Source organism: Melanostigma gelatinosum (assembly GCF_949748355.1).
Source record: "Melanostigma gelatinosum genome assembly, chromosome: 5".
Lineage (NCBI taxonomy): Eukaryota > Metazoa > Chordata > Actinopteri > Perciformes > Zoarcidae > Melanostigma > Melanostigma gelatinosum.
The window spans coordinates 2,300,204-2,325,930 of record NC_136638.1 but is presented as its reverse complement, the minus strand read 5'-3'; the positions used below and the strand labels follow the sequence as shown (position 1 = coordinate 2,325,930).

Below are 25,727 nucleotides of genomic sequence, written 5' to 3'. Positions count from 1 at the left end.
TACACTTACACATGCATACATACATACTAGGGGTGTAACGGTTCACAAAATTCACGGTTCGGTTCGGTACGATACAGTGGAGCCACGGTTCGGTACGTTTCGGTACAGTAGAAAACTATAAATGCCAGAGAAATGTACTTGATTTTAAAATATATTTATTCATTACAACTAACATCATAAAGTTATTCTTTGACTTTGAACAATGATGGAACTATACCTGAGTATTCTTAGCAACACATAAGCATAAAAAACAGAAACTGCTCCTTAATGTTATGTAGTATTGTTACTTACATCTTGCTTACATCTTGTATTGTTCCTTACATCTTGCAAAAGAGATTTATAATCTCAATGGGACTACCTGGTTAAATAAAGGTTTTAAAAAAAAAAAACTTTTTTAAATTTTTTTTATTCAAACGTATTCGGTTCGTCATGCGTACCGAACCGTGAGCCTCGTACCGAACGGTTCAATACGAATACGCGTATCGTTACACCCCTAATAAATATATATATATTCTGTTTATAGCCTTCACATAGAAAACCTCAGCATTTCTACTCGTGTCAAGGCAGACACCATCAACACTTCCTCTGTAGATCTCTAAAATGAAATAGATCATGACTCAAAGAGCAGTTCAGATCCCTTTCCTTAATATAAAATATATGTATGGATATAGATATATATGTGTGCATTTCAACATATAATTCACAGGTCCAGTTGATGATCGTGTTACAGGGTTCTTGCACAGGGATTGTTCCTGACACTGACTCATCGGGGTATGTCCATCAGAGTGACGGTCTGCAGCAAGAACGTGTCCTTGTGTCTGTTGGCGTACGGTGATCTGGAGCTGCTCTCACAGGGGACAAGTTCAAACAGGTTGTGTCCACGTTGACGAGGGTCTGCAGTGATGTTTGCTGACTCTGGAGGTGGATAAGTCCTGAATGGAGGCAGACTGGTACTGATGATCTTCTCTGCAGTCCTGACTGTCCTGTTTGGTGGCTGATCCAAACCACACAGTGATCAACGTGTAGAGAACAAACTGGATTGTTGCTGCGTACAAGTGGATCAGCAGCTCTTTATGCAGGTTGAACTTCATGGATCTTTTTTTACTATATTTTTTACATCATGTACAGTTGAGCTCCACCATGGCGGTGCGCCTGAACTTTGTTGTAAGAAATGACAATAAAGAAATTATAATGTTTATATGTATTGATTTTATCCCCACGATGGCGACACAACTGTGCAAGATGCAGTCACAAAACTTTGCAGGCATGTAGTTGAGATGAAAATGAAGGAAGAGTTCCAAGATGGGTGCGGTCTGGAAGGGTGCTGGAAGTAAGGGGGTAGGAAGTGAGGATTTGATGCTCTTTATTTGGGGTCGCGGCTGGTGTGATCCCCTTGCAAGATGGTCTCCAGTAAATATCTGTCTCTCATGAGTCGCCCAATTCATTGGAACCATAGACGTAAAGGACTGCCACGTGCAAGGCTTCTTGTTGTATATAGAGCCAGGGCGTTTGAAGGAGGGATCACATGGAGGTCAGGGTGTAAATGAACTTTGGATATATTTACCAGAATTGATATGTTTCATGAGCTGAATAAACATACACGTGTTGCTGTATGTAACTTTATTGAGAAGGCAAGATACAGGGAATGGATATGATATGCCAATTCAACAGCCAGATGTGTGTGTGCCACTGGGCCACACAGTCAGTTAAGAAGGGCACACCCCTTTTCTTTCCATTGTCACATTCGTCTTCTTTGCTTCTTGGCAGAGAACACATTCGGTGCTGTAGGTTTTTCCATCACTGCCACATACTTGATCAAGCTCCTTGGTGCAGATGTCCCCATACTTGTAACAGCCAGACTGGACACAAACACAGGTAGTTACAGGATTATTGATGAATGACATTTTGGTCATATAAACTTAGATTGTACTCAACAATAATTGAATCATATTCTGAAAAATAACTGCACTTCCTGTCAGTGATTAACAGGCATTTAATGATGATGTGACAAGAGATTCTACAGTCTAGATCCAGAACTACAGAAAGCGCTTTCACTCTATGTCTTTGCCTTTGTTTTTGGTACGGAGAGTGGCCGATTCTCTGTGGAGTCCATAAGTACATGTAGGGCCGTTTCACACCTAGTTTGGTCCGGACATTCTGACCTTTCAGTTTGATCAAAAACAAGATGACAGGGAAAGTGAAGCCTCCCCCGGGCCAAAACAAACAGAACCAAACAGAAGACACCGGCAGGCCAGTCATGTTACAAGAGTAGCACAGCTCCTTTAAGGAATATCTCAGTCATAAGCCAAGTGTGTGTGTGTGTGGTGAGAGCAGACATGTATCTCTACCTCTGTCGTCACACATGAGGCTTCCCGGGCATCAGGCCCACTGGATGTAATGGATCTACTACATTACAATGAAGAGGACAGTGTGCATCACCCAGCACACCGTCATGTGAAACCATCAAATGTAACAAAAATGTGACTCTTGGTTTGGACCCTGGTTTGTACTTTCAGGTGTAAAAAGGCCCTTAGAGATGAGTACATCAACCTTAAACTAAATGGAAGCCAGTGCAGAGACTTCAGAAAGGGGAGTGATGTGTTCAAAATGATCTGTGAGTGGAGCGAGCCATAAGCAGAGTACTGCAGGAGTCCAGCCAGCTTGTAATAGGTAGTTCGTCCATTTATTCAGACATTATAATTGAGAGATCGAGGTCTCTTTGGCTATTGATCACTTGCCAGTTTATTAGGTAGACCTTGCTAAAAGCAATGCAGTCCAATGCCACAGTTCTGGTTATGGCTTCAGTAAATACCCTTCAGCATTGTTAAATTATGCAGCAGCAACAGCAGTAACTCAGAAAATCTAATCTTTTTAAAATCTTTTTTTCTGTAAACGAAGGATGCTCTGATCCAACTTTTTCAGTCTTTATATAGATAGCGATACATGGGTTTTCGGTATCGGCTGATACTGAGTACCGATCTGATACCGAGTAGTGATCTGATACTGAGTACTGAACTGATACTGAGTACTGAACTGATACTGAGTACTGAACTGATATTGAGTACTGATCTGATACCGAGTACTGATCTGATAGTGAGTACTGATCTGATACTGAGTACTGAACTGATAGTGAGTACTGATCTGATACTGAGTACTGAACTGATACTGAGTACTGAACTGATATTGAGTACTGATCTGATACCGGGTACTGATCTGATAGTGAGTACTGATCTGATACTGAGTACTGAACTGATAGTGAGTACTGATCTGATACTGAGTACTGAACTGATACTGAGTACTGAACTGATATTGAGTACTGATCTGATACTGAGTACTGAACTGATATTGAGTACTGATCTGATACTGAGTACTGAACTGATATTGAGTACTGATCTGATAGTGAGTACTGAACTGATACTGAGTACTGAACTGAAACTGAGTACTGAACTGATATTGAGTACTGAACTGATACTGAGTACTGAACTGATATTGAGTACTGATCTGATACTGAGTACTGATCTGATACTGAGTACTGAACTGATATTGAGTACTGATCTGATAGTGAGTACTGATCTGATAGTGAGTACTGAACTGATATTGAGTACTGATCTGATACTGAGTACTGAACTGATATTGAGTACTGATCTGATATTGAGTACTGATCTGATAGTGAGTACTGAACTGATACTGAGTACTGAACTGAAACTGAGTACTGATCTGAAACTGAGTACTGAACTGATACCGAGTACTGAACTGAAACTGAGTACTGATCTGATAGTGAGTACTGAACTGATACTGAGTACTGATCTGACACTGAGAACTGATACTGAGTACTGAACTGCTATTGAGTACTGAACTGATACTGAGTACTGATCTGATACTGAGTACTGATCTGACACTGAGAACTGATACTGAGTACTGATCTGATAGTGAGTACTGAACTGATACTGAGTACTGATCTGACACTGAGAACTGATACTGAGTACTGATCTGATAGTGAGTACTGAACTGATACTGAGTACTGATCTGACACTGAGAACTGATACTGAGTACTGATCTGATAGTGAGTACTGAACTGATACTGAGTACTGATCTGACACTGAGAACTGATACTGAGTACTGATCTGATATTGAGTACTGAACTGATACTGAGTCCTGATCTGATATTGAGTACTGAACTGATACTGAGTACTGATCTGACACTGAGAACTGATACTGAGTACTGATCTGACACTGAGAACTGATACGGAGTACTGATCTGATACTGAGTACTGATCTGATATTGAGTACTGAACTGATACTGAGTACTGAACTGATATTGAGTACTGATCTGATACTGAGTACTGATCTGATACTGAGTACTGAACTGATATTGAGTACTGATCTGATAGTGAGTACTGATCTGATAGTGAGTACTGAACTGATATTGAGTACTGATCTGATACTGAGTACTGAACTGATATTGAGTACTGATCTGATATTGAGTACTGATCTGATAGTGAGTACTGAACTGATACTGAGTACTGAACTGAAACTGAGTACTGATCTGAAACTGAGTACTGAACTGATACCGAGTACTGAACTGAAACTGAGTACTGATCTGATAGTGAGTACTGAACTGATACTGAGTACTGATCTGACACTGAGAACTGATACTGAGTACTGAACTGCTATTGAGTACTGAACTGATACTGAGTACTGATCTGATACTGAGTACTGATCTGACACTGAGAACTGATACTGAGTACTGATCTGATAGTGAGTACTGAACTGATACTGAGTACTGATCTGACACTGAGAACTGAACTGATATTGAGTACTGATCTGATACCGAGTACTGATCTGATAGTGAGTACTGATCTGATACTGAGTACTGAACTGATAGTGAGTACTGATCTGATACTGAGTACTGAACTGATACTGAGTACTGAACTGATATTGAGTACTGATCTGATACCGGGTACTGATCTGATAGTGAGTACTGATCTGATACTGAGTACTGAACTGATAGTGAGTACTGATCTGATACTGAGTACTGAACTGATACTGAGTACTGAACTGATATTGAGTACTGATCTGATACTGAGTACTGAACTGATATTGAGTACTGATCTGATACTGAGTACTGAACTGATATTGAGTACTGATCTGATAGTGAGTACTGAACTGATACTGAGTACTGAACTGAAACTGAGTACTGAACTGATATTGAGTACTGAACTGATACTGAGTACTGAACTGATATTGAGTACTGATCTGATACTGAGTACTGATCTGATACTGAGTACTGAACTGATATTGAGTACTGATCTGATAGTGAGTACTGATCTGATAGTGAGTACTGAACTGATATTGAGTACTGATCTGATACTGAGTACTGAACTGATATTGAGTACTGATCTGATATTGAGTACTGATCTGATAGTGAGTACTGAACTGATACTGAGTACTGAACTGAAACTGAGTACTGATCTGAAACTGAGTACTGAACTGATACCGAGTACTGAACTGAAACTGAGTACTGATCTGATAGTGAGTACTGAACTGATACTGAGTACTGATCTGACACTGAGAACTGATACTGAGTACTGAACTGCTATTGAGTACTGAACTGATACTGAGTACTGATCTGATACTGAGTACTGATCTGACACTGAGAACTGATACTGAGTACTGATCTGATAGTGAGTACTGAACTGATACTGAGTACTGATCTGACACTGAGAACTGATACTGAGTACTGATCTGATAGTGAGTACTGAACTGATACTGAGTACTGATCTGACACTGAGAACTGATACTGAGTACTGATCTGATAGTGAGTACTGAACTGATACTGAGTACTGATCTGACACTGAGAACTGATACTGAGTACTGATCTGATATTGAGTACTGAACTGATACTGAGTCCTGATCTGATATTGAGTACTGAACTGATACTGAGTACTGATCTGACACTGAGAACTGATACTGAGTACTGATCTGACACTGAGAACTGATACTGAGTACTGATCTGATACTGAGTACTGATCTGATATTGAGTACTGAACTGATACTGAGTACTGAACTGATATTGAGTACTGATCTGATACTGAGTACTGATCTGATACTGAGTACTGAACTGATATTGAGTACTGATCTGATAGTGAGTACTGATCTGATAGTGAGTACTGAACTGATATTGAGTACTGATCTGATACTGAGTACTGAACTGATATTGAGTACTGATCTGATATTGAGTACTGATCTGATAGTGAGTACTGAACTGATACTGAGTACTGAACTGAAACTGAGTACTGATCTGAAACTGAGTACTGAACTGATACCGAGTACTGAACTGAAACTGAGTACTGATCTGATAGTGAGTACTGAACTGATACTGAGTACTGATCTGACACTGAGAACTGATACTGAGTACTGAACTGCTATTGAGTACTGAACTGATACTGAGTACTGATCTGATACTGAGTACTGATCTGACACTGAGAACTGATACTGAGTACTGATCTGATAGTGAGTACTGAACTGATACTGAGTACTGATCTGACACTGAGAACTGATACTGAGTACTGATCTGATAGTGAGTACTGAACTGATACTGAGTACTGATCTGACACTGAGAACTGATACTGAGTACTGATCTGATAGTGAGTACTGAACTGATACTGAGTACTGATCTGACACTGAGAACTGATACTGAGTACTGATCTGATATTGAGTACTGAACTGATACTGAGTCCTGATCTGATATTGAGTACTGAACTGATACTGAGTACTGATCTGACACTGAGAACTGATACTGAGTACTGATCTGACACTGAGAACTGATACTGAGTACTGATCTGATACTGAGTACTGATCTGATATTGAGTACTGATCTGATACTGAGTACTGATCTGATACTGAGTACTGAACTGATACTGAGTACTGATCTGATATTGAGTACTGAACTGATACTGAGTACTGATCTGATATTGAGTACTGAACTGATACTGAGTACTGAACTGATATTGAGTACTGAACTGATATTGAGTACTGATCTGATATTGAGTACTGATCTGATATTGAGTACTGATCTGATATTGAGTACTGAACTGATACCAGTGTTTTAAGCACCATTTATTTAACATTCTAAACATTAATATAGCAGCAAACAACGACTATCAATGTAAAGATATGGAGGAGTAATGTCTACCTGAGCAGAGAATAAGTCTCTCCCTCTGTGTGTTAGTAGTTTCTCTGTATTTTGGTGACATAGGCGGACCAGCCAGGTGTGCTTTTAGTGCATGTTGGTGCATGTTAGTGCATGTGAGCGTGCACCACCAGTTAAAGCATAGCACCCACCCTCCAGTTCCCCGTCAGGTTAACACGGTTAGCTCTGTCAGCATTGCCAAAGCTTGCACTGCTAACGCTGTAAGCACCGTTAGCATAGACATGTTGAAAAGACGTTAAGATATCAGCATTGGTATCGATGCATCTGTACTGTAAACTATCAGTCAATAAAAGATACAGAATTAGATCAACACCCCCAGCAGTCTCACCTGTATGGGTCCAGTCTGGGCTGTTTGTTTTGGTGATCCATCTGTCGCTGTCACAGGGGCGTCATCCTCCAGGGATAGGACTGCACGCACACACACACACACACACACACACACACACACACACACACACACACACACACACACACATTAAATTCTATACTCGTGAGAACCCTCAATGACATAACACCGAAACCTAAACTTAACCTAAACCCTTCACTAAGCCCCGCCCCCTGCTGCGACTCCATCAAGTTGTCAGAGCTCCGTTTCCATGGAGCCCACACTATCACTAACTGCACTGCAATAAATATGATCTAATTTTTGGAGAAACAAAAAAGCGATTCCAAAGAGGAGCACAGAGAAAGGTCTACAACAATATGTGTTTGAAGGATATAGGATGTCAAAGTGATTCAGCAGAGAAAACAGGTTAAAAAGATAGACGCTAAAGTTACAGATCACAGAATTAAAGGAACACCACTGTTTTTGGAATGCTGGGTAGGTCTTTATACACTGTTCATATCATAAAAGATCATAACAAGGCAAAAGCCACATGTGTATATACTCAGTATGAACATGTTGTAACTCTGTTATGTTGTTCACATGACATCTGTTGAACTTCTGTCCATCCTGATAGAGGATCCTCCTCTGTGTCTCTCCCTCTTTTCTCCCGTTAAAGGGTTTTTGGGGAGTTCTTCCTGTTCTCATGTGAGGGTCCTGGGACAGAGGATGTCGGATGTGAACAGATTGTAAAGCCCTCTGAGGCAAATTTGTGATTTTGGGCTTTAGAAAATAAATGGAAATTGAAGTATACCTTCAGTAGATAGCATAGCATAAAAGTGCTAATGCTAGTTTTTGGTTTTTAGATAGATATGTAACGTTTTACAAACGTGAATCAGAATCAGAAACCGTTTATTGCCATTGTATGTTGAACATACAAGGAATTTGACATGACGGGGAGGTGCGCAATAATACAACTCCCTCCAACCGCTACGGGTAACGAGTATCATTATTACATAACGTTCAACCATGACCACCTCAAAATCCACAGAACCAGCCTGGAAATGAAGGAAATGTGAAATCATTGCGGGAGTCTATGGAGCAGAATGGGATAGTTGTCGGACTCTGGATTTAGCGAAGGATCGATTGTGACCTGATCCTTAAAAACAAGTCCGAACCCTCAAAGAGCCCTTTGAAGAAATGAAGACTGGACTAAATGTGCTCAGTTTGGACAAATGCTCTTATTCCCAACATGCACACGTACGTACTGTACACACTATCTCTCTCTGCCTCACCCCTCCAACAAAACAAGTCCATTCTGTGAGAGTCGAACAATGTCACCAGCTTCCACTCCGAGGAAGACACCCAGCAAAGTCTCACAGTCCTTCGTCTTGTTTTCTTTGTGTTTGGCTTCTGTTCTTTGTAGGATGTTGAAACTGAACATGTTACATTTTCTGAGAAAAGAAAGTGTCTCAGGACTAACGTTCAAGCTACAGCATGATAAAGAACTTCATTTCTAATGAAAAGTCTGGTATTGATAGTGTTGACTTCTGTCAGTTCACCTCTTTACTAAAGCTCTGGTCCAAACCCGGCACCCTGACATTATTGTGTCTAACAGTAGGCCGCATAATAATGTGGCGATGATGGATGAGGAAGTAGGAACAGGTGTGTGGGACAGTGGGAGGGGCTTCAGTAAAAAGAGGTCACCATAATGGCCTTACACCCTGAACCCTCAGGGACTCACTGATGTCACCTGGTGAGTGGTTGAGTGTGAGAGACTGTGAGGGCTTGAGATGCTGGAAATATGAGCGGGACAGCAACACATCACGTTACCATGACAACGTCAAAAATGATTATTGTGGGTATTTATTTTATACTTTTTACTCCCTGATTGTGAGTGTCTTCTCTCCGTTCCGGCTCTACTTTAATAGGAGCAGCAGATGAAAGGTCTGTTGTTGGAATGCTGTGAAGCATATACTATATATACTGTACTATGTTATACTATTGTTGTCCTGTTTCTCTTTATACTTCTTTTTATTAGATTTCTTCCGTCCCCTGTTTTTTGAAACTCTTCTGCTTCTTCATTTTTTAAGCTACAGAAACCGTTCAAATATGAAAATGTTCAGCTCTTTCAGGAGAAGTGTGCCATATCTCTTCATGTTTATAATCTTTTTGAATTATTAAGCTTTTTGCAATTTTCTTTTGAATGGGATCTCTATGGAGAACATCTTCAAATCCTGTTCAACTTCTTCAACTTTCAAAGCCTTCTTCTTCTCATACTTTCAGCTACACTTCAACGAGAAGGGTTTTCAGCAGTGCAGTTTAAATGCTTTCAGGCTTCAACATCATTCAGACGGCTAGTCTCCCATTTCTTAATTTTGAGCAATTGTTTTACGATTCATTTCAGCTTTCAGCATTCCAACGCATTTTCAGCAGGAAATGCATTTTCCAGTTATTTTTGATGACGAATAAAACTGCCTGTAACTGTGTCTATTCCGGACCAGAGGTAGCTGTATGAAGGGCTTTCGAATGTTCGTAGTAGTGGTTGTAGTAGTAGTAGTAGTAATTGCTTGTTTCTTAAACAGTTGTTATTGCCAATTTTCCAAAAATGATCTTTTTTGTTTGTGGAAAGGTTGAAGTGCCTTCTCATCCGCAGGCCAAATGACTTCTTTTATAACGAACAGCAGTTATTTACAGTAGTTTGATGGGATGGTAAATAAAAGCTTATTTGCATATTAATATGCACGTTGCCTGTAGGGACGGAATTAAATTGCAGATCAATCAGAAATGTGGTGTTATAGCTAAACTTAATGTTAACCTCAATGTTGATATGGCGCACTGAACAAGAACATTTGAAAATGGTGCTTTGTATAAAAAGGTTGCGGACTTCTTTGACTAGGTTTACAAAATCTGAAACAAAAAGAAAGTTCAGAGGTTTCATACGAATACGTACCATCCCGTTGGTCCCATGTGTGTGTCTCCTGAGTGTGTCAATCACCTGCCCCTGCTTTTCCCCCCTGACAACCCCACACACACATGCTCCCCTGCTTTCCCTGTTCCGGTGCCAGATTGTCTTTGTTCTACCCCGTGTGTTCATCGTCTTGCAGCATTATTCTCTCCTGTTACTTTCTATGGCTTGTGACGTTGCCTGCTCCCTGTCGGGTTTGTACGGACGGACTTCCTGTGTATGACTGCTTGGTGCCTATAAGACCTTGCCTGCTACCTCACCTAGTCTCCTGTTATCTCTGCTCTTAAGTCCCTGCTCTGCCCCAGAACCGTTACAAAATAGGAATGTGTTTACCACCTTATTTCATGAGCAAAGTGAACTACATGTTCTTAATTCCTCATGTCAAACATAACTATTCCACTCAGTTCATAGCTGCTCTCACGAATGTCAAACAGATGATGTTGTGTCTCTACGCTATCGTGCAGTTTCAAGATCAACTAGATTACAAAGTGATCAACTTACAAATCTCATCGCTCTCGTCTGTAGGCATGAACATGTGATCAGTGTTGGTTTTGTATGTTCCTCAGATCTCCACACAGTAAGTCATAAATGGAACAATGAGAGAATATTACAGGAGGTATATTCAAGATCCAAGTTTGTTTTTACAGATGTGATGTCATGATTCAGGATCAATAATCACAAATGTCTTTTTATACACTTTCTACAATTCATCATCATATTTACTTGAGTATTGATTTGCAGATTACAAAATATTGTAAACTTTGGTCCGGTGCTTCACCCTCTGTGGACTTTTGTTTGGGTCTTCGTGACTTATTTCTCTATTTTCAATTTCTGTGCACACGGCCCTACAGTGCCATGCCTCTTTACGGGGATTGGCCGGGTGCTTACCTGCTGATGAGGATCAATTAAAGGCACACGGCACTGGGATTCATCATGTTAAGAACACAGGTACAAACTATCCTGCTGTTTAACAACACATTAAGAGTGTGACGTAGACTTTGCTTCGGACAAACTTTGGTGAATGAGGCCCAGTTCTGTGTGTGGTGAGAGGGTTCCACTTGATTGTTACTGTCATCATCTTCACTGTCAATGAAGATCAAGTCAGATTGTGCTCCTTGGTTTTTCTTAAAAGCTGACTTTCGACTGTATGTGGTGAGGTCTTGGCCTGTAGCATCACTGGTGAATAAGCATGGCTGCTTAAGTTAGCGCATGTTAGCCCTGGAAGTTAATATCTGAACACAGAGAGGGAAAACAACATGACCCACCTCTGTTAGAGTGGTGTCACGCCACCAGTCCTCAACACACTTATCTTTCTTTTCTGTTCTGTTTTCATCAACCTTTAGCTCACATACGTTAGTTATGGAATCAGTGTGACTTGAACCACTTTTAGATGATGAATATGCCCAATATCCGTATTATTGAAATGTTTCGATTATTTGTTTCACATATAAAGATGACAGTCTCTGAACAATACACTGACACAAAACTCATCTCCACAAATGACTTTGTCCCTTAATGAGTCCTAAAATCGTATCCTCTTACAAACGTGTGGTGATATTATTCAATCCTTCAATATCTTTTCTTCCAGATGTTTCTAGACAACAATACCGTGCTCTGCTCTATTCTGTGCACGACGTTTCACGAGAACTACTCCAAGAACGAGTGGAAGATTCCTCCTCTTTCAGTTGTTTCTGGTTGAGAGTAAAGGACTCGTAGAGATGATTTGTTTGTGAATGAACTCACCAGAGACAGAGAGCAGCAGAACAGAAGAGAAGAGCACGGTCAGCTTCATGGCTTCAGGTTGTGGACATGTCTCTGAGGGCAGCAGGTGTGTGTTTCACACAGTATTTGCCTTTCAAGCACAACCTGTTATGTCGCTGTGGCTGTAGCTGTGCTCTGATTGGCTGCTTTGTAAGGCCAGGTGACAGAAACCTGATCATTTGCCTCTCGAAAAATGGCATTCAGTCAAAGGAATAACAAAGATCCGGTTACAGAAGCAGGCTAAAGTTCATCTGTGACTCTGGAAATAGTTTGTGACAAATAAACTGCAGTTTGACGAATGATTTAGCCAGTATATAGTATATAGTATATCGTATATCGTGAGATGCAGTTGAAAGCTCAGGAGGAAGTTAGTAGCTAGACTTTAGATTAGTTTAAATAACTTTGTCACAGTACTGAATGCAGTATTAACGGTGTAAAGGTGCAAACACATGATGTACTGTATATAATTGAATCATACAATTCTGATGATATGAAGCCAGTTATGCTGTTTTAGTTATAAATATTCTATAAGAATGTATTTCCATGTACTGAGATGTTGTTTCAGGATACTGTAGTAACTATAGACTATTATGATATACTATGTGTAATGCACTACACTGCACAATAATATACTACATTCAACTGTACTGCAACATACTATGTTACAGTGCACACAACATACTATATTACACTGCACACAATATACTGTATTACACTGCACACAACATACTGTATTACACTGCACACAACATACTGTTACACTGCACACAACATACTATATTACACTGCACACAATATACTGTATTACACTGCACACAACATACTGTATTACACTGCACACAACATACTGTTACACTGCACACAACATACTATATTACACTGCACACAATATACTGTATTACACTGCACACAACATACTGTGTTACACTGCACACAACATACTATATTACACTGCACACAACATACTATATTACACTGCACACAATATACTGTATTACACTGGACACAATATACTGTATTACACTGCACACAACATACTGTGTTACACTGCACACAACATACTGTGTTACACTGCACACAACATACTATATTACACTGCACACAACATACTATATTACACTGCACACAACATACTATATTACACTGCACACAACATACTATATTACACTGCACACAACATACTATATTACACTGCACACAACATACTATATTACACTGCACACAACATACTATATTACACTGCACACAACATACTATATTACACTGCACACAACATACAATATTACACTGCACACAATATACTGTATTACACTGCACACAACATACTATATTACACTGCACACAACATACTATATTACACTGCACACAACATACTATATTACACTGCACACAACATACTGTATTACACTGCACACAATATACTGTATTACACTGCACACAACATACTATATTACACTGCACACAACATACTATATTACACTGCACACAACATACTATATTACACTGCACACAATATACTGTATTACACTGCACACAACATACTGTATTACACTGCACACAATATACTGTGTTACACTGCACACAACATACTGTGTTACACTGCACACAACATACTGTTACACTGCACACAACATACTGTTACACTGCACACAACATACTATATTACACTGCACACAACATACTATATTACACTGCACACAACATACTGTATTACACTGCACACAACATACTATATTACACTGCACACAACATACTGTATTACACTGCACACAACATACTGTATTACACTGCACACAACATACTGTATTACACTGCACACAACATACTGTATTACACTGCACACAACATACTGTATTACACTGCACACAACATACTGTATTACACTGCACACAATATACTGTATTACACTGCACACAATATACTGTATTACACTGCACACAACATACTGTATTACACTGCACACAACATACTGTATTACACTGCACACAACATACTATATTACACTGCACACAACATACTATATTACACTGCACACAATATACTGTATTACACTGCACACAACATACTATATTACACTGCACACAACATACTATATTACACTGCACACAACATACTATATTACACTGCACACAACATACTATATTACACTGCACACAACATACTATATTACACTGCACACAATATACTGTATTACACTGCACACAACATACTATATTACACTGCACACAACATACTATATTACACTGCACACAACATACTATATTACACTGCACACAACATACTGTATTACACTGCACACAATATACTGTATTACACTGCACACAACATACTATATTACACTGCACACAACATACTATATTACACTGCACACAACATACTATATTACACTGCACACAACATACTGTATTACACTGCACACAACATACTGTGTTACACTGCACACAACATACTATATTACACTGCACACAACATACTGTATTACACTGCACACAATATACTGTATTACACTGCACACAACATACTATATTACACTGCACACAACATACTATATTACACTGCACACAACATACTATATTACACTGCACACAACATACTATATTACACTGCACACAATATACTATTACACTGCACACAATATACTATATTACACTGCACACAATATACTATATTACACTGCACACAACATACTATATTACACTGCACACAACATACTGTATTACACTGCACACAACATACTATATTACACTGCACACAATATACTGTATTACACTGCACACAACATACTATATTACACTGCACACAATATACTGTATTACACTGCACACAACATACTGTATTACACTGCACACAGCATACTATATTATACTGCACACAATATACTATATTACACTGCACACAACATACTGTGTTACACTGCACACAACATACTGTATTACACTGCACACAACATACTATATTACACTGCACACAACATACTATATTACACTGCACACAACATACTATATTACACTGCACACAACATACTGTATTACACTGCACACAACATACTGTATTACACTGCACACAACATACTATATTACACTGCACACAACATACTGTGTTACACTGCACACAACATACTATATTACACTGCACACAACATACTATATTACACTGCACACAACATACTATATTACACTGCACACAATATACTATATTACACTGCACACAACATACTATATTACACTGCACACAACATACTATATTACACTGCACACAACATACTATATTACACTGCACACAATATACTATATTACACTGCACACAACATACTATATTACACTGCACACAACATACTATATTACACTGCACACAACATACTGTGTTACACTGCACACAACATACTATATTACACTGCACACAACATACTATAGTACACTGCACACAACATACTGTTACACTGCACACAACATACTATATTACACTGCACACAACATACTGTTACACTGCACACAACATACTATATTACACTGCACACAACATACTATATTACACTGCACACAACATACTGTTACACTGCACACAACATACTATATTACACTGCACACAACATTCTGTATTACACTGCACACAACATACTGTATTACACTGCACACAACATACTATATTACACTGCACACAACATACTATATTACACTGCACACAACATACTATATTACACTGCACACAACATACTATATTACACTGCACACAACATACTATATTATACTGCACACAACATACTGTTACACTGCACACAATATACTATATTACACTGCACACAACATACTGTGTTACACTGCACACAACATACTATATTACACTGCACACAATATACTATATTACACTGCACACAACATATTGTGTTACACTGCACACAACATACTATATTACACTGCACACAATATACTATATTACACTGCACACAACATACTGTGTTACACTGCACACAATATACTGTATTACACTGCACACAACATACTGTATTACACTGCACACAACATACTATATTACACTGCACACAATATACTGTATTACACTGCACACAATATACTGTATTACACTGCACACAACATACTGTATTACACTGCACACAACATACTATATTACACTACACACAACATACTGTGTTACACTGCACACAACATACTATATTACACTGCACACAACATACTGTTACACTGCACACAATATACTGTATTACACTGCACACAACATACTGTATTACACTGCACACAACATACTATATTACACTGCACACAACATACTGTTACACTGCACACAACATACTATATTACACTGCACACAACATACTATATTACACTGCACACAACATACTATATTATACTGCACACAACATACTATATTACACTGCACATAACATACTATATTACACTGCACACAACATACTATATTACACTGCACACAATATACTAATTACACTGCACACAATATACTGTATTACACTGCACACAACATACTGTATTACACTGCACACAACATACTATATTACACTACACACAACATACTGTGTTACACTGCACACAACATACTGTTACACTGCACACAACATACTGTTACACTGCACACAACATACTATATTACACTGCACACAACATACTATATTACACTGCACACAACATACTGTTACACTGCACACAATATACTATATTACACTGCACACAACATTCTGTATTACACTGCACACAACATACTATATTACACTGCACACAACATACTGTATTACACTGCACACAATATACTATATTACACTGCACACAACATACTATATTACACTGCACACAACATACTATATTACACTGCACACAACATACTATATTACACTGCACACAACATACTATATTACACTGCACACAACATACTATGTTACACTGCACACAACATACTGTGTTACACTGCACACAACATACTGTTACACTGCACACAATATACTATATTACACTGCACACAACATACTATATTACACTGCACACAACATACTGTGTTACACTGCACACAACATACTGTTACACTGCACACAATATACTGTATTACACTGCACACAATATACTGTATTACACTGCACACAACATACTATATTACACTGCACACAACATACTGTATTACACTGCACACAACATACTGTATTACACTGCACACAACATACTATATTACACTGCACACAACATACTATATTACACTGCACACAACATACTATATTACACTGCACACAACATACTATATTACACTGCACACAACATATTGTGTTACACTGCACACAACATACTATATTACACTGCACACAATATACTATATTACACTGCACACAACATACTGTGTTACACTGCACACAACATACTGTATTACACTGCACACAACATACTGTATTACACTGCACACAACATACTATATTACACTGCACACAATATACTGTATTACACTGCACACAATATACTGTATTACACTGCACACAATATACTGTATTACACTGCACACAACATACTGTATTACACTGCACACAACATACTATATTACACTACACACAACATACTGTGTTACACTGCACACAACATACTATATTACACTGCACACAACATACTGTTACACTGCACACAATATACTGTATTACACTGCACACAACATACTGTATTACACTGCACACAACATACTATATTACACTGCACACAACATACTGTTACACTGCACACAACATACTATATTACACTGCACACAACATACTATATTACACTGCACACAACATACTATATTACACTGCACACAACATACTATATTACACTGCACACAACATACTATATTACACTGCACACAATATACTATATTACACTGCACACAATATACTGTATTACACTGCACACAACATACTGTATTACACTGCACACAACATACTATATTACACTACACACAACATACTGTGTTACACTGCACACAACATACTGTTACACTGCACACAACATACTATATTACACTGCACACAACATACTATATTACACTGCACACAACATACTGTTACACTGCACACAATATACTATATTACACTGCACACAACATTCTGTATTACACTGCACACAACATACTATATTACACTGCACACAACATACTGTATTACACTGCACACAATATACTATATTACACTGCACACAACATACTATATTACACTGCACACAACATACTATATTACACTGCACACAACATACTATATTACACTGCACACAACATACTATATTACACTGCACACAACATACTATATTACACTGCACACAACATACTATGTTACACTGCACACAACATACTGTGTTACACTGCACACAACATACTGTTACACTGCACACAATATACTATATTACACTGCACACAACATACTATATTACACTGCACACAACATACTGTGTTACACTGCACACAACATACTGTTACACTGCACACAATATACTGTATTACACTGCACACAATATACTGTATTACACTGCACACAACATACTATATTACACTGCACACAACATACTGTTACACTGCACACAACATACTGTATTACACTGCACACAACATACTATATTACACTGCACACAACATACTATATTACACTGCACACAACATACTATATTACACTGCACACAACATACTATATTACACTGCACACAACATACTGTTACACTGCACACAACATACTGTATTACACTGCACACAACATACTATATTACACTGCACACAACATACTATATTACACTGCACACAACATACTGTTACACTGCACACAACATACTGTATTACACTGCACACAACATACTATATTACACTGCACACAACATACTGTTACACTGCACACAACATACTGTTACACTGCACACAACATACTGTATTACACTGCACACAATATACTGTATTACACTGCACACAATATACTGTATTACACTGCACACAACATACTATATTACACTGCACACAACATACTATATTACACTGCACACAACATACTATATTACACTGCACACAACATACTGTGTTACACTGCACACAACATACTGTTACACTGCACACAACATACTATATTACACTGCACACAACATACTATATTACACTGCACACAACATACTGTTACACTGCACACAATATACTATATTACACTGCACACAACATTCTGTATTACACTGCACACAACATACTGTATTACACTGCACACAACATACTATATTACACTGCACACAACATACTATATTACACTGCACACAACATACTATATTACACTGCACACAACATACTATATTACACTGCACACAACATACTATATTACACTGCACACAACATACTATATTACACTGCACACAACATACTATATTACACTGCACACAACATACTATATTACACTGCACACAACATACTGTGTTACACTGCACACAACATACTGTTACACTGCACACAATATACTATATTACACTGCACACAACATTCTTTATTACACTGCACACAACATACTGTATTACACTGCACACAACATACTGTATTACACTGCACACAACATACTATATTACACTGCACACAACATACTATATTACACTGCACACAACATACTGTTACACTGCACACAATATACTATATTACACTGCACACAACATTCTGTATTACACTGCACACAACATACTGTATTACACTGCACACAACATACTATATTACACTGCATACAACATACTATATTACACTGCACACAACATACTATATTACACTGCACACAACATACTATATTACACTGCACACAACACTGTGTTACACTGCACACAACATACTGTTACACTGCACACAATATACTATATTACACTGCACACAATATACTGTATTACACTGCACACAACATTCTGTATTACACTGCACACAACATACTGTATTACACTACACACAACATACTATATTACACTGCACACAACATACTATATTACACTGCACACAACATACTATATTACACTGCACACAACATACTGTGTTACACTGCACACAACATACTGTTACACTGCACACAACATACTATATTACACTGCACACAACATACTATATTACACTGCACACAACATACTGTTACACTGCACACAATATACTATATTACACTGCACACAACATTCTGTATTACACTGCACACAACATACTGTATTACACTGCACACAACATACTATATTACACTGCACACAACATACTATATTACACTGCACACAACATACTATATTACACTGCACACAACATACTATATTACACTGCACACAACATACTATATTACACTGCACACAACATACTATATTACACTGCACACAACATACTATATTACACTGCACACAACATACTGTGTTACACTGCACACAACATACTGTTACACTGCACACAATATACTATATTACACTGCACACAACATTCTTTATTACACTGCACACAACATACTGTATTACACTGCACACAACATACTATATTACACTGCACACAACATACTATATTACACTGCACACAACATACTGTTACACTGCACACAACATTCTGTATTACACTGCACACAACATTCTGTATTACACTGCACACAACATACTGTATTACACTGCACACAACATACTATATTACACTGCATACAACATACTATATTACACTGCACACAACATACTATATTACACTGCACACAACATACTATATTACACTGCACACAACACTGTGTTACACTGCACACAACATACTGTTACACTGCACACAATATACTATATTACACTGCACATAATATACTGTATTACACTGCACACAACATTCTGTATTACACTGCACACAACATACTGTATTACACTACACACAACATACTATATTACACTGCACACAACATACTATATTACACTGCACACAACATACTATATTACACTGCACACAACATACTATATTACACTGCACACAATATACTGTATTACACTGCACACAACATACTGTATTACACTGCACACAACATACTATATTACACTGCACACAACATACTATATTACACTGCACACAACATACTATATTACACTACACACAACATACTATATTACACTGCACACAACATACTATATTACACTGCACACAACATACTATATTACACTGCACACAATATACTGTATTACACTGCACACAACATACTATATTACACTGCACACAACATACTATATTACACTGCACACAACATACTATATTACACTGCACACAATATACTGTATTACACTGCACACAACATACTATATTACACTGCACACAATATACTGTATTACACTGCACACAACATACTATATTACACTGCACACAACATACTATATTACACTGCACACAACATACTATATTACACTGCACACAATATACTGTATTACACTGCACACAATATACTGTATTACACTGCACACAACATACTGTATTACACTGCACACAACATACTATATTACACTGCACACAATATACTATATTACACTGCACACAACATACTGTATTACACTGCACACAATATACTATATTACACTGCACACAACATACTATATTACACTGCACACAATATACTATATTACACTGCACACAATATACTGTATTACACTGCACACAACATACTGTATTACACTGCACACAACATACTATATTACACTGCACACAACATACTGTTACACTGCACACAATATACTGTATTACACTGCACACAACATACTATATTACACTGCACACAATATACTATATTACACTGCACAACATACTATATTACACTGCACACAATATACTATATTACACTGCACACAACATACTGTATTACACTGCACACAATATACTATATTACACTGCACACAATATACTATATTACACTGCACACAACATACTATATTACACTGCACACAATATACTATATTACACTGCACACAACATACTATATTACACTGCACACAACATACTATATTACACTGCACACAATATACTATATTACACTGCACACAACATACTGTATTACACTGCACACAACATACTATATTACACTGCACACAATATACTATATTACACTGCACACAACATACTATATTACACTGCACACAACATACTATATTACACTGCACACAATATACTATATTACACTGCACACAACATACTGTATTACACTGCACACAATATACTATATTACACTGCACACAACATACTGTATTACACTGCACACAATATACTATATTACACTGCACACAACATACTGTATTCACGACATACTGTACATTCTGCTGTTACCTAGCAACAGATCCTACAGAAGACAACGTCGGTGAGTGAAAACTGCCGATGTGGCTTTTAAGAAGACATTTCTGTCTGGTTGAGGCCCAATGTCTATTTTCTTTAACATTTTTCAGAATATGATGATCAAATATTCGAACGATCTTTTTATGCCTGACGTTACTGTATTATTGTCCAATTGTCCAATAATACGCTGTCTGTTGTATTGTACTTTATTATACGACGTAATGTACTGAACAATATACTGTCCCTTATATGGCCTCATTGCTTTGTGTTTTCTTTGGATCTTTATATCTGTTTGTGATGAACAATGTTTTTTCATCCCTTATTTATTATTGAGTGTTTCATAATCAGGGTGCTTGTAAATGCACTTTCAGGGCTGGAAAGTTGTATTGAATTGAACTGAATTGAACTGAATTGAACTGAATTGTCGTTGATTTCCCCTCCCCATTACACGTGGTGTGTTGTGGAAAGAGGCCCAGCAGTAGGTGGTGCCAGTGGACCGGCTACCAGTGGCGACTGGTCAATAGAGGGCCATGGGGCATGGCCCCACCATGAGCCACACAAAAAACAAAAAACAAAAAAATTATAATAATCAGAAATTATATAAATTGTCAATATTTGTGTTTTTGAACTGTGGAATGTACCCAGTAATGTGTGTAAAATATGATATCTGCGCAAAATATGCTTTTCCTGCTCCTCGTCTCCGCCTGTGTGCTCTCTGCCTGTGTGCACGACACTCTGAGAACGCGCAGCTTGGGGGGCCTGATCGTTTTGGCCCAAAAGAGGCGGGTCTATGAAGCAGTTTAGCCAATTGCTGATTAAAGATATAAATGAGTGACATACAATTTAGCCAATCAGCACCCTCAAATAGATTCAGCGTGGGGCCAGAACGATCAGGCCCCCCTCACTGCGCGTTCTTGTCAGGAGAAGTCTCGACAATCGAGCACTCCTCCTCCAAGACCCGTTTGAGAGGAGAACTTTGAGGAGATTCTGCAGCCAAAGAGCTGATATCAGATCAGCCTGACCTCACAATCAGACAGCAGACTCGCGGGAAAGGGAAGCAGTACATGAAGCTTCTGTACTAGCTGTACACCAGACAGGTTTGGCTAGCTAGCTGGATGACGTCATGCTAATCATTTATTTAGCTTTTTAAAACAACGGGGACGGATCCAGCACGGACAGTTACGGGAGTGAGGGATGAGGAGGTAAGGAAACATGAGAACACCAGGGTAGGGAGTGAGGGATGAGGAGGTAAGGAAACATGAGAACACCAGGGTAGGGAGGGAGGGATGAGGAGGTAAGGAAACATGAGAACACCAGGGTAGGGAGTGAGGGATGAGGAGGTAAGGAAACATGAGAACACCAGGGTAGGGAGTGAGGGATGAGGAGGTAAAGAAACATGAGAACACCAGGGTAGGGAGTGAGGGATGAGGAGGTAAAGAAACATGAGAACACCAGGGTAGGGAGTGAGGGATGAGGAGGTAAGGAAACATGAGAACACCAGGGTAGGGAGGGAGGGATGAGGAGGTAAGGAAACATGAGAACACCAGGGTAGGGAGTGAGGGATGAGGAGGTAAAGAAACATGAGAACACCAGGGTAGGGAGTGAGGGATGAGGAGGTAAAGAAACATGAGAACACCAGGGTAGGGAGTGAGGGATGAGGAGGTAAGGAAACATGACAACACCAGGGTAGGGAGTGAGGGATGAGGAGGTAAGGAAACATGAGAACACCAGGGTAGGGAGTGAGGGATGAGGAGGTAAGGAAACATGAGAACACCAGGACACACATGAGAACTCTGTCAAGCTACATGTTAGACAAAGTGAACATCTTTTATTCTACATATTGTCCTCAGTCTCATCTGCTTAACTTGGTCATGGAGGCATCAACATGTAATAGAGATGTTAAATTAACAGTGAAAACTCATCATAGCTTAATTTAACATCAGTATTCATAATTACACTTCATGTTTACTTCTCCTGATCTTTACCTCCTATAACAAGGTCCATAGGGGCATCTCAATAAATAAACATGTTATATTATATTATATAAGTGTTATTTACTGATTGTTTTCGTGTTGGAATACATGTTAAATATTTAACTGCCAAGTAATAATGCGTGTTTGATACTTACATTTTTTTTTGCATTAATTCATACTGGGATGTTTGCTGAAATTGATAGGATGGCCCTACCTAGAACATGTTCCACCAGCCGCCACTGGCGGCTACACTGAGCAGTAGCGGGTTGGCACTGGAGAGAAGTCCTCGGCTGTACTTGGTAGTGTGACAGGGTAATGCCATTTTTTAGAAGAAGTGAACATCAGTGACACATGGAAGCCTCCTCGAACGAAATGCAGATAATGTTCATTTCAGTGACCATACCCTTATTTGGTCAAATATACTTCCCAACAATTAAACAAAACCAACCAAAAAAAGCCCTCAACAAAACAGCAAAAGATGTGCACTGTTCCAGCAGTAGTTATCTAACCTTTCATTGAAACAACTTCCTTTCTGATATTTGTTGGAAAACATGGTAGAGTGAATAACCCACAATTGATGTTATCAACACAATGCACAATGTCCTGCGACTACTGTGCGTCATCATGGGTTCTTTCTGCTGTCAGGAGCGCGTGTTGGTGTCTGATAAACCTGCAACTCGGGATCTAACACTCAAACAGGACTTCCCGCATTTGATTGTCTCACCTGTACCTGAAGCAGCATGCCCACACCGACATGGGCCCCACCCTGATGCTGCGTTCAAGCGACGCCGTCAGAATGGGAAAAAGATAAACGATTTGGAAATGATGAAATAATCTGTACTAGCTTTTGTTGTGTTACATATAAGAGCAGTTCGTTAACAAGTCAAACGAGACAAAACCGCGTGGGCCGATAATGATTTGTGTATAAGCTTAACTCAGTGGAGGCTAGTGTCACTATTAAGGTTGTATTTACACTTTGCAACCGTTTTGCTACTGGTTTTCTGAAACTAGTCGTTTACACAAATGGTAGTCGGCGAACTGTTAAAACAATTCCCGATATCTTTAACTGGGCAAATGATCCGGTCATGCTGTGATTGTGTGAATAAAACAAAGCAGTGGATGTTGAGATGTATATTCTGAAGGGTTCACTGAGAAAATGATCATAAGCTACTTGAGACAACGCGTAAGAAAGGAACAACGATA

General features: G+C 38.6%; 1 long non-coding RNA gene across 1 annotated transcript; it reads right to left on the bottom strand.

Annotated features, from left to right (window-relative positions):
* Positions 1-1,613: 1,613 nt before the first annotated feature.
* LOC306777799 lies at positions 1,614-12,362 on the bottom strand. Its single transcript, XR_013772007.1, has 3 exons — positions 12,247-12,362; positions 7,542-7,621; positions 1,614-1,859 (listed from the first exon to the last, which is right to left on the bottom strand). It is a non-coding gene; the product is annotated as an uncharacterized lncRNA (long non-coding RNA).
* Between the last annotated feature and the right edge of the window lie 13,365 nt (positions 12,363-25,727).